The sequence below is a fragment of the Sapajus apella genome, unplaced genomic scaffold (genome assembly GCF_009761245.1).
Source record: "Sapajus apella isolate SASKATOON/1434 unplaced genomic scaffold, GSC_monkey_1.0 scaffold115, whole genome shotgun sequence".
Lineage (NCBI taxonomy): Eukaryota > Metazoa > Chordata > Mammalia > Primates > Cebidae > Sapajus > Sapajus apella.
The window spans coordinates 4,764,021-4,774,319 of NW_022437055.1; the positions used below are offsets into that span (position 1 = coordinate 4,764,021).

Below are 10,299 nucleotides of genomic sequence, written 5' to 3' on the forward strand. Positions count from 1 at the left end.
TACAAAGACAAAGGTTAAATGTATTCATGCGTATTATCTAATTTTAGCTAAACCAATCCAAATATAATGTAAAAATGATTTGAGCAGACCTTTGGAAAGAACCCATGGAGGCCGGGTGTGGTGGCTCACGCCTATAATCCCAGCACTTTGGGAGGCTGAGGCGAGCTGATCACTTGAGGTCAGGAGTTCGAGACCAGCCTGACCAACATGGTGAAACCCCGTCTCTACTAAAAATACAAAACAGGCTCTCTGCTCCTCCTGTTCGCCAGACAGCCGCATCTAGTCTCCCATCGCCAGCCACATCCCTGAGACACCATGGGGAAGGTGAAGGTCGGAGTTAACGGATTTGGTCGTATTGGGCGACTGGTCACCAGGGCTGCTTTTAACTCTGGTAAAGTGGATATTGTTGCCATCAATGATCCCTTCATTGACCTCAACTACATGGTCTACATGTTCCAGTATGATTCCACCCATGGCAAATTCCATGGCACTGTCAAGGCTGAGAACGGGAAGCTTGTTATCAATGGAAATCCCATCACCATTTCCAGGAGCGAGATCCCTCCAAAATCAAGTGGGGCGATGCTGGCGCTGAGTACGTGGTGGAGTCCACTGGCGTCTTCACCACCATGGAGAAGGCTGGGGCTCACTTGCAGGGGGGAGCCAAAAGGGTCATCATATCTGCCCCTTCTGCTGATGCCCCCATGTTCGTGATGGGCGTGAACCATGAGAAGTATGACAACAGCCTCAAGATCGTCAGCAATGCCTCCTGCACCACCAACTGCTTAGCGCCCCTGGCCAAGGTCATCCATGACAACTGTGGTATCGTGGAAGGACTCATGACCACTGTCCACGCCATCACTGCCACCCAGAAGACCGTGGATGGACCCTCCGGGAAACTGTGGCGTGATGGCCGTGGGGCTCTCCAGAACATCATCCCTGCCTCTACTGGAGCTGCCAAGGCCATGGGCAAGGTCATCCCTGAGCTGAACGGGAAGCTCACTGGCATGGCCTTCCGTGTCCCCACTGCCAACGTGTCAGTGGTGGACCTGACCTGCTGTCTGGAAAAACCTGCCAAATATGATGACATCAAGAAGGTGGTGAAGCAGACGTCGGAGGGCCCCCTCAAGGGCATCCTGGGATACACTGAGCACCAAGTGGTGTCCTCTGACTTCAACAGCGACACCCATTCTTCCACCTTTGATGCTGGGGCTGGCATTGCCCTCAACGACCACTTTGTCAAGCTCATTTCCTGGTATGACAATGAATTTGGCTACAGCAACAGGGTGGTGGACCTCATGTCCCACATGGCCTCCAAGGAGTAAGACCCCTGGACCACCAGCCCCAGCCAGAGCACGAGAGGAAGAGAGGCCCTCACTGCTGGGGAGTCCCTGCCACAGAGTCCCCCACCACACTGAATTGCCCCTCCTCACAGTTTCCATGCAGACCCCTTGAAGAGGGAGGGGCCTAGGGAGCCCCACCTTGTCGTGTACCATCAATAAAGTCCCCTGTGCTCAGCCAAAACAAAACAAAACAAAACAAAACAAAACAAAACATAGCCAGGCATTGTGGCACATGCCTGTAATCCCAGCTATTTGGGAGGCTGAGACAGGAGAATTGCTTGAACTAGGAAGGTGGAGGTTGCAGTGAGCCAAGATTGCACCACTGCTCTCCAGCCTGGGCAACAGAGTGAGACTCCATCTCAAAAAAAAAAAGAAACCATAGATTGAAATGACTGCTAATAATGTAAGCACAAACAAATGAGAAAATGGCAAAGCAAATATTTTTCATTCTTCCAGTATAAGCACTTCTTCCCTGCATGATCTGTACATGTACCCCAGAACCTAAAGTACAGTAAAAAAAAATGCACTTCTTCATCTCTAGTTCCCAGTGAAGACTGAGACACTGTAATTAGATATGAAAAAGTCAGCTAAAAGTTTTTCTTCTTTTTTTCTTTTCTTTTCTTGCTCTTTTTTTTTCTTTTCTTTTCTTTCTTTTTTTTTTTTTTTTTTTTGACCAAAGTCTCACTCTGTTGCCCAGGCTGAAGTACAGTGGTACAGTAACAGCTCACTGCAACCTCCACCTCTCAGGTTCAAGTAATTATCCTGCCTCAGCCTCTCGAGTAGCTGGGATTATAGGTGGATGCCACTGTACCCAGCTAATATTTTTATTTTTAGTAGAGACGGGGTTTCACCATGTTGGCCAGGCTGGTCTCGAACTCCTGGCCTCCAGTGATCCTCCTGCCTCAGCCTCCCAAAGTGCTGGGATTACAGGCATGAGCCACCGTAACTGACCCAAAAGTCTTTCTAATTATCAAGAAGACTATTATAAATATCGATTTACATTCACATTTTACGTCTAGTTTGCTTTACTATGCAGTCTCATTCTATACACTTCAATATAAATACTTGCACTGTAAGCATCTCTCCTGATCCAATTCTGTTGTCTGCTCCCTTTACTCTTTGACATAATATAAAGAGACGGAGGGGGCAGACACCATGGCTCACTCCTGTAATTCCAGCACTTTGGGAGGTTGAGGTGGGAGGATTGCAACATGGCAAGACCATATCTCTACAAAAAAAAAAAAAAAAAAAAAAATCTCATGGTGATCCCATGAGATTATAATGGAACTAACTGAAAAATTCATATCGTCTAGTGACAGCATAGCCATCATGACATCACAACACAATGACTTTTTAAAAATAAATTTAGTGAGGCTGGGCACAGTGGCTGACACCTGTAATCCCAGCACTTTGGAAGACTAAGGTGGGCAGATCACCTGAGGTCAGGAGTGCAAGACCAGCCTGACCAACATGATGAAACCCCCTCTCTACTAAAAATACAAGATTATCTGGACATGGTGGCACATGCCTGTAATCCCAGCTACTTGGGAACCTGAGGCTGGAGAATTGCTTGAACCTAGGAGGTGGAGGTTGCAGTGAGCTGAGATGACACCACTGCACTCCAGCCTAGGCAAACTCCGTCTCAAAAAAATAAATAAATAAATAAAATTTAGAGTAGCCTCTGTATAGTGTTTATAAAGTCTACATAGTGTACAGTAATGTCCTAGACCTCAACACTTACCCACCACTCAATCACTGACTCACCCAGAGTAACTTCCAATCCTGCAAACTCCATCCATGGTAAGTGCCATAGATGTTGTATCATTTTTTATCTTTAAACTGTGTTTTTTTTTACACTGTTCATTTTCTATGTTTAGGTATACAGATACTTGCTATTGTGTTACAATTGCCTACAATATTCAGTACAGTAAAATTATGTACAGATTTGTAGCCTAGGAGCAATAGTTTATACCCTATAGCCTAGGTATATAGTAGAGCATACCATCTAGGTTTGTGTAAGTATACTCTATAATGTTCACACAATGACAAAATCACCTAACAGCACATGACTGTATAAGGAATGAGAGACAGAGAGGGAGGTTTGTTAATTTTGTTACACACACACAACATACACACACACACACACACTCTCTCTCTCTCTCTCTCTCTCTCTCTCACACACACACACACACACACACACACACACACACACACACACACTATACCCAACAGAATATGCATGATTTTCAAACGCAAATGTGACATTTACCAAAATTGACCATATTCTAGGTCTTACAGTAAGTGTCAACAAATTTCAAAGGATTAAAATTATTCAGAGTATGTTCTCTCACCACAATAAAAGTAAGCCAGAAATTCATAACACAAAGATGACAAGGAAATTATTGGCTGGGCACATTGCCTCATGCCTGTAATCCCAGCACTTTGCGAGGGTGAGGCAGGCAGATCACTTGAGCTCAGGAGTTCCAGACCAGCCTGAGCAACATGGCAAAACCCCATCTCTACTCAAAATACAAAAATTAGCTGGGTGTGGTGGTGCACACCTGTAGTGCCAGCTACTCGGGAGGCTGAGGTGGGAGGGTCACTTGAGACCAGGAGGGAGAGGTTGCAGTGAGCAGAAATCATGCCAGTGCACTCCAGCCTGAGTGACAGTGTGAGACCCTGTCTCAAAAAGAAAGAAAGAAAAAAAAAAGAAAAAAAGAAGAAAAAAAAAAGAAAGAAAGAAAGAAAGAAAGAAAGAAAGAAAGAAAGAAAGAAAGAAGAGAGAAAGAAAGAAGAATTCTCAGTTACGTGGAAAGTAAGCAACATATTTCTAAATAACGAATGAGTCAGACAGTAAATCACAATGGAAATTAGAGAACATTTTAACTGAATAATAATAAGCATACAACATTTCAGCATTTCCAGAATCAAACGCTTCGAAAGATATTTATAGCCTCAAATGCATACGTTAGAAAAGAAGAAAGGCTGAAAACCAGTAATCTAGTCTTCCATCTCAAGGAGCTAGAAAAAGAATAGCAAATAGATATCAAAAAAGAAGAAAGAATCAAATAATAAAGATAAGAAAAATAATTAATTAACTAAAACTAACATGCAATAGAAAAAAATTGATAAAGACAAAATTGGTTTTCTGAAAGGATAATAAATTGTTTATCCCTCTAGAAAGATTAATCAAAGGAAAAGAGAGAAAAAACAACAATCACCAATATGAGAATTAAAAAGCCTGCATCACCATAGGTCCTACAAACATGAAAAAATAATATCAGAATATAATGAACAAAAGTTAAGACCAATAAACTTGACAATTTGTATGAAATAATAAATAGCTCAAGATCACAACTTGAAGCTAGGCATGGCAGTAAACACCTGTAGTCCCAGCTACTCAGGAGGCTGAGGAAGGAGGATTGCTTGAGTACAGAAGTTTAAGTCCAACCTGGGTAACATAGGAAGACCCCACCTAAAAAAAAAAAAAAAAAAAAAAAAAAAAAAAGTGAGTTGGGCACAGTGGCTCACATCTGTAATCCCAGCACTTTGGGAGGCCGAGGTGGGCAGATCACGAAGTCAAGAGATGGAGACCATCCTGGCCAACGTGATGAAACCCCTTCTCCATTAAAAATACAAAAATTAGCTTGATGTGGTGGCATGTGCCTGCAATTCCAGCTACTCGGGAGGCTGAGGCAGGAGAATCGCTTGAACCTGGGGAGTGGAGGTTGCAGTCAGCCGAGATAGCACCACAGCACTCCAACTTGGCAACAGAGCAAGACTCCGTCTCAAACACAAACAGGCTGGGCGCAGTGGCTTGTGCCTGTAATCCCAACACTTTGGGAGGCCGAGGTGGGTGGATCACAAGGTTAGGAGTTCAAGACCAGCCTGGCCAACATGGTGAAACTCTGTCTCTGCTAAAAATACAAAACTTGGCTGGGCATGGTGGTATGTACCTGTAATCCCAGCTACTCAGGACACTGAGACCCAAGAATTGTTTGAACTGGGACCTGGGAGGTGGAGGTTGTAGTGAGCCGAGATGGCGCCACTGCACTCCAGCCTGGGCTACAGAGCAAGACTCCATCACAAAAAAAAAAAAAAAAAAAAAAGTACACAACTTACCACAAGTGACTGCTATCGTCTGAATGTGTCTCCCAAAATTCATATGTTGAAACAATTGCCAATGTAATAGTATTAAGAGGTTGGGCCTTTAGGATATGATTAACACATGAGGGCAGAGTCCTCATAAATGAGATTAATGATTGTATAAAAGAGGCTTCTGAGAGCTCTCTAGCCCTTTCATCTCTTCCACCATATGAGGACACAGCAACAAGATCTTGCCATCTTGGAAGCAGACAACAAGCCTTCACCAGACATCAAATGTGCTCTAATATGGTGATGCTTGTGAAAATAAATAAAAATGAAAAAATAAAAAAGAATAAAAAAATCTGCTGGTTACTTGATTTTGAACTTCCCCTTTCAGAACTGTGAAAAATAAGTTTCTGTTGCTTATAAATTATCCAGTCTAAGGTATTTTGTTATAGCAGCAGAAATGAACTAAGATATTGACACAAGAAAACATACAAAATCTAGTTACCCATTACAGAAATTGAATCACCTTATTAAGTAACTTTGCAAAGAAAACCCCAGAACCTGGATGGCTGTACAAGTGAATGCTCTTAGAAATCTAAGGAAAAAAAAGAAAGCTAATCTGCACAAACACTTCCAGAGAATAGAAAAATTGAACACATATAAATTATTTTTATGAGGACAAAATGACATTTTCCTCAAAACCTGACAAGGATTATAAGAAAAGGAAATTACAGAAAATTATCTCATGAGCATAGATTCAAAATCCCTAAATACAATATTAACAAAGAAACCAAGAGCTACATACAAAGAACAATACATCAGAAATATGATGAGTTTATTCTGGGAATGTAAAAGTTAACATTTTAAAATTAATATTTACAATATAAACAGAAAAAGGAATAAATCTTATGACCATCTTGATAGATGCCAAATTTTAAATACAACACTCATTCATGATTAGAAAAAATACTCATGGCAAATTAGTAATAGAAAGGAATGCTCTTAGTCTTATAAAGTATATCTCCAAAATATCAACATTAACATCACTTAAGGATGAATTATTATTTATTTTTAAAATTTATTTAACTGATATTTTAAGTTTGGGAGTACATGTGGAGGTTTGTTACACAGGTAAATGTGTGTCACAGAGGCTTGTTGTACATACTATTTAATTACCCAGGTATTAAGCCCAGTACCCAATAGTTATCTTTACTGCTCATCTCCCTCCTTCCCACTTCCTCCCACCATCCCCCCTCAAGTAGAACCCAGTGTCTGTTGTTTCCTTCTTTGTGTTCATAAGTTCTTATCATTTAGTTCCCACTTTAAGTGAGAACATGTAGTATTTGGTTTTCTGTTCCTGTATTAGTTTGCTAAGAATAATGGCCTCCAACTTCATCCATGTTCCTGAAAAATACATTATGTCATTCTTTTCTATGGCTGCATAGTATTCCATGGTTTGTATGTACCACACTTTCTTTAATGATGAATTATTCAAACATTGTTTCCTGAGATCTGGAATGGGAAAGTGTTATTACCACTTCTGCTCAGCATTAAATTTGGTGACCTAGCCAGTGCAATAAGACAGGAAAAAGCAATAAATAAAGAGTACATGATAGGAAAGAAATAAAACTAGTATTTGTAGACAACATGATTGTGCACAAAGAAAATCTGGAAGAATCTACAGAAAAGCTATTAAAATTAATGAGCAAATTTAGCAAGGCAGCTAGACAAGTTTATCTTTTTAAAAAAGATCAAGTATACTTCTATATGTCAACATTAAATAAATATAAAATGAATTTGTTTTTGAAGATAGAGTCTCACTGTATTACCCAGGCTGGAGTGCAGTGGTGCAATCTCGACTCACTGCCACCTCCACCTTCCAGGTTCAAGCAATTCCCTCTGCCTCAGCCTCCTGAGTAGCTGGGATTACAGGCACCCATCTGAGTAGCTGGGATTACAGGCATCCACCACCACGCCCAGCTAATTTTTGTATTTTTAGTAGAGACAGGGTTTCACCATATTGCCCAAGCTGGTCTTAAACTCCTGACCTCAGATGATCCACCTACCTCAGCCTCCGAAAGTGCTGGGATTACAGGCGTGAGCCACCACACCCAGCAGAAATTTTTAAGATATCATTTACCATATTATCAAAAAATCAAATAGTTAGGGGAAAAATGTAACAAAGGATATCCAAGAGCTTTATACTAAAAACTACAAAATACTGAGAATATTCATTAAAATTTCATTTTTAAAGTATTTTATTTTTTAATTTTGTTTTTCCATAAGTTGTTGGGGTACGGGTGGTATTTGTTTACGTGAGTAAGTTCTTTAGTGGAGATTTGTGTGAATCTGGTGCACCCATAACCCGAGCAGCATACACTGCACCATATTCGTTGTCTTTTATCATACCTCACCCCCCTCCCACTCTTCCCAGTTCCAAAGTCCATTGTATCATTCTTATGCCTTTGTGTCCTCATAACTTAGCTCCCATATATCAGTGGGAACATACAATGTTTGGTTTTCCATTCCTGAGTTACTTCACTTAGAATAATAGTCTCCAATCTCATCCGGGTCATTGCAAATGCTGTTAATTCATTCCTTTTTATGGCTGAGTAGTATTTCATCATAAATATACCAGAGTTTCTTTATCCACTCGTTGATTGATAGGCATTTGGGTTGGTTCCATGATTTTGCTATTGTGAATTGTGCTGCTATAAACATGCATGTGCAAGTATCTTTTTCAAATAATGACTTTAAAAACAGAGGGATATGCCATGCTGATGGAGTATAAGAATCAGTAAGATGAAGATGTCAATTCTTCCCAAATTGGTCTATAAGCTCTGTGCAATGGCAATCAAAATCTCAACAGGTTGTTTTCATTCCATTAAGAAATTGACACATTGATTATACTATTTATGTGGAAATGCAAACAGCCAAATAGCCAGGATGATCTTGAAGAACAATGCTGAAGGACTTATACTGTAACACATCAAGACCTATTGTAAACCTGTAGTAACTAAAACAGTGTGGTATTTGCACACAAAAAGACAAATAGATCATTAGAACAGAAAATGGCCAGAAACACATTCACATATATATATAGCCATCTGATTGATGATAAAGGTGATAATAAATAAAATGGGGCAAAAATATCTTTTTAGTAAATGGTGTTAAACATATTGGATATTCCTATATACATTAATTAATAAATTTTCATCTCTTACTTCACACCATATATATACACAAATATATGCAAAACATTTAAGTTTTAGATGTATTGTGGATCTAAATGAGAATGGTAAATCAATAAAACTTCTATAACAAAGCAAAGGAGAGTATCTTTATAACCTTGGCAAAAGCAATGATTTATTTAAATGGACCAAAAGAAAAATTAAATAAAAGGATCAAAAGGCACTAATCAGCCAGTCACAGTGGCTCATGCCTCTAATCCCAGCACTTTGGGAAGCCAAGGTGGGTGGATCACGAGAAGTCAGGAGTTTGAGACCAGTGTGGCCAACATGGTGAAACCCTATCTCTACTTAAAATACAAAAATTAGCTGGGCATAGTGGTGGACACCTGTAATCTCAGCTACTCATGAGGTTGAGGCAGGAGAATTGCTTGAACCTGGGAGGCAGAGGTTGCAGCAAGCTGAGATTGCGCCACTGCACTCCAGCCTGGGTGACGGAGACTCCATTGCAAAAAAAAAACAAACATAAAAAGGCACTAACCATAAGAGAAAAGCTGATAAACTGGACTACATTAAATTCAATAAATTATTTTTATTACTTGACACTATTCAGATAATAAAAAGCAAGGCGCAGAGTGGGAAACTAGATTTGTAAATTAGATAGCTGACAAAGGGCTTACTTGTATCCAAAACGTATAAGGAATTTCTGTAAACTGGCTGGGTGAAGTGATCATTCATGTAATTCCAACACTTTGGCAGCCTGGGGCAGGAAGATTGTTTGAGGCCAGAGGTTCGAGACTAGCTTGGGCAACATACTGAGATCCTATCTCTACCAAAAAAATGTGAAAAATTAACTGGGCATGGTGATATGCACCTATAGTCCCAGCTACTTGAAAGGCAGGAGGATCCTCTGAGCACAATTTGAGGCTGCAGTGAACTGTGATCACACCACTGCACTCCAGCCTTGATGACAGAGTAAGACCCTGTCTCTAAAATAAATAAGAGATAATTAAGAATAGGGTAGAAAATCATGTAGAAAAATGGGCAAATGACCTGAATAGGCATTTCCCTTTTAGCACTGCTTTAGCTACATCCCACAGAGTTTGATATATTGTATTTGCATTTTAATTTATTCAAAATAATTTCACATTTACTTTCAAGTTTCCACTTGGATTCATAGATTGTATAGAAATCTGCCGCCGGATTTTTAAGAGCCTGAAGAGTTTTTTGTTTTTGTTTGTATCTTTCCGGAATTGATTTCTACTTTAGTTTTTATTACAGTCAAAGAAAATCTCAATTCTATCAAATGTGTTTTGTTTTATGACTCAGGCTTTCAGGCTTGCTTTACAAGAAATACTAAAGGAAGTTCTTCAGGCTGAATGTAAGTGACCCCAGATGGTAATTTGAATCTTTGCGAAAAATCAAAAAGCACCAATAAAGGTAATTTTATAAATATGTAGTTATAAGAGACAGTATCAATGCATATTTCATCTCCTTTCTTCTCTTAATTGATTTGAAAACCATTTTATTAAACAAAATGTATATAATTATATTGTTGTACCTATAACATAAAAATGGTATATATTTGACAATAAGACCACAACGGAAATGGGTTGGAGCAAGTTGTATTGGAGTAAAAAATTGATGCTAAGTAGTAACTGAAATCCACAGGTTCAAAT

The 10,299-nt window shown here is 39.7% G+C and overlaps 1 pseudogene across 1 annotated transcript; it reads left to right on the plus strand.

Annotated features, from left to right (window-relative positions):
* The first annotated feature begins 223 nt into the window (after positions 1-223).
* Positions 224-1,521, plus strand: LOC116537991 (annotated as a pseudogene). Its single transcript, XR_004263451.1, has one exon. The product of XR_004263451.1 is annotated as a glyceraldehyde-3-phosphate dehydrogenase pseudogene (transcript).
* The last annotated feature ends 8,778 nt before the right edge of the window (positions 1,522-10,299 follow it).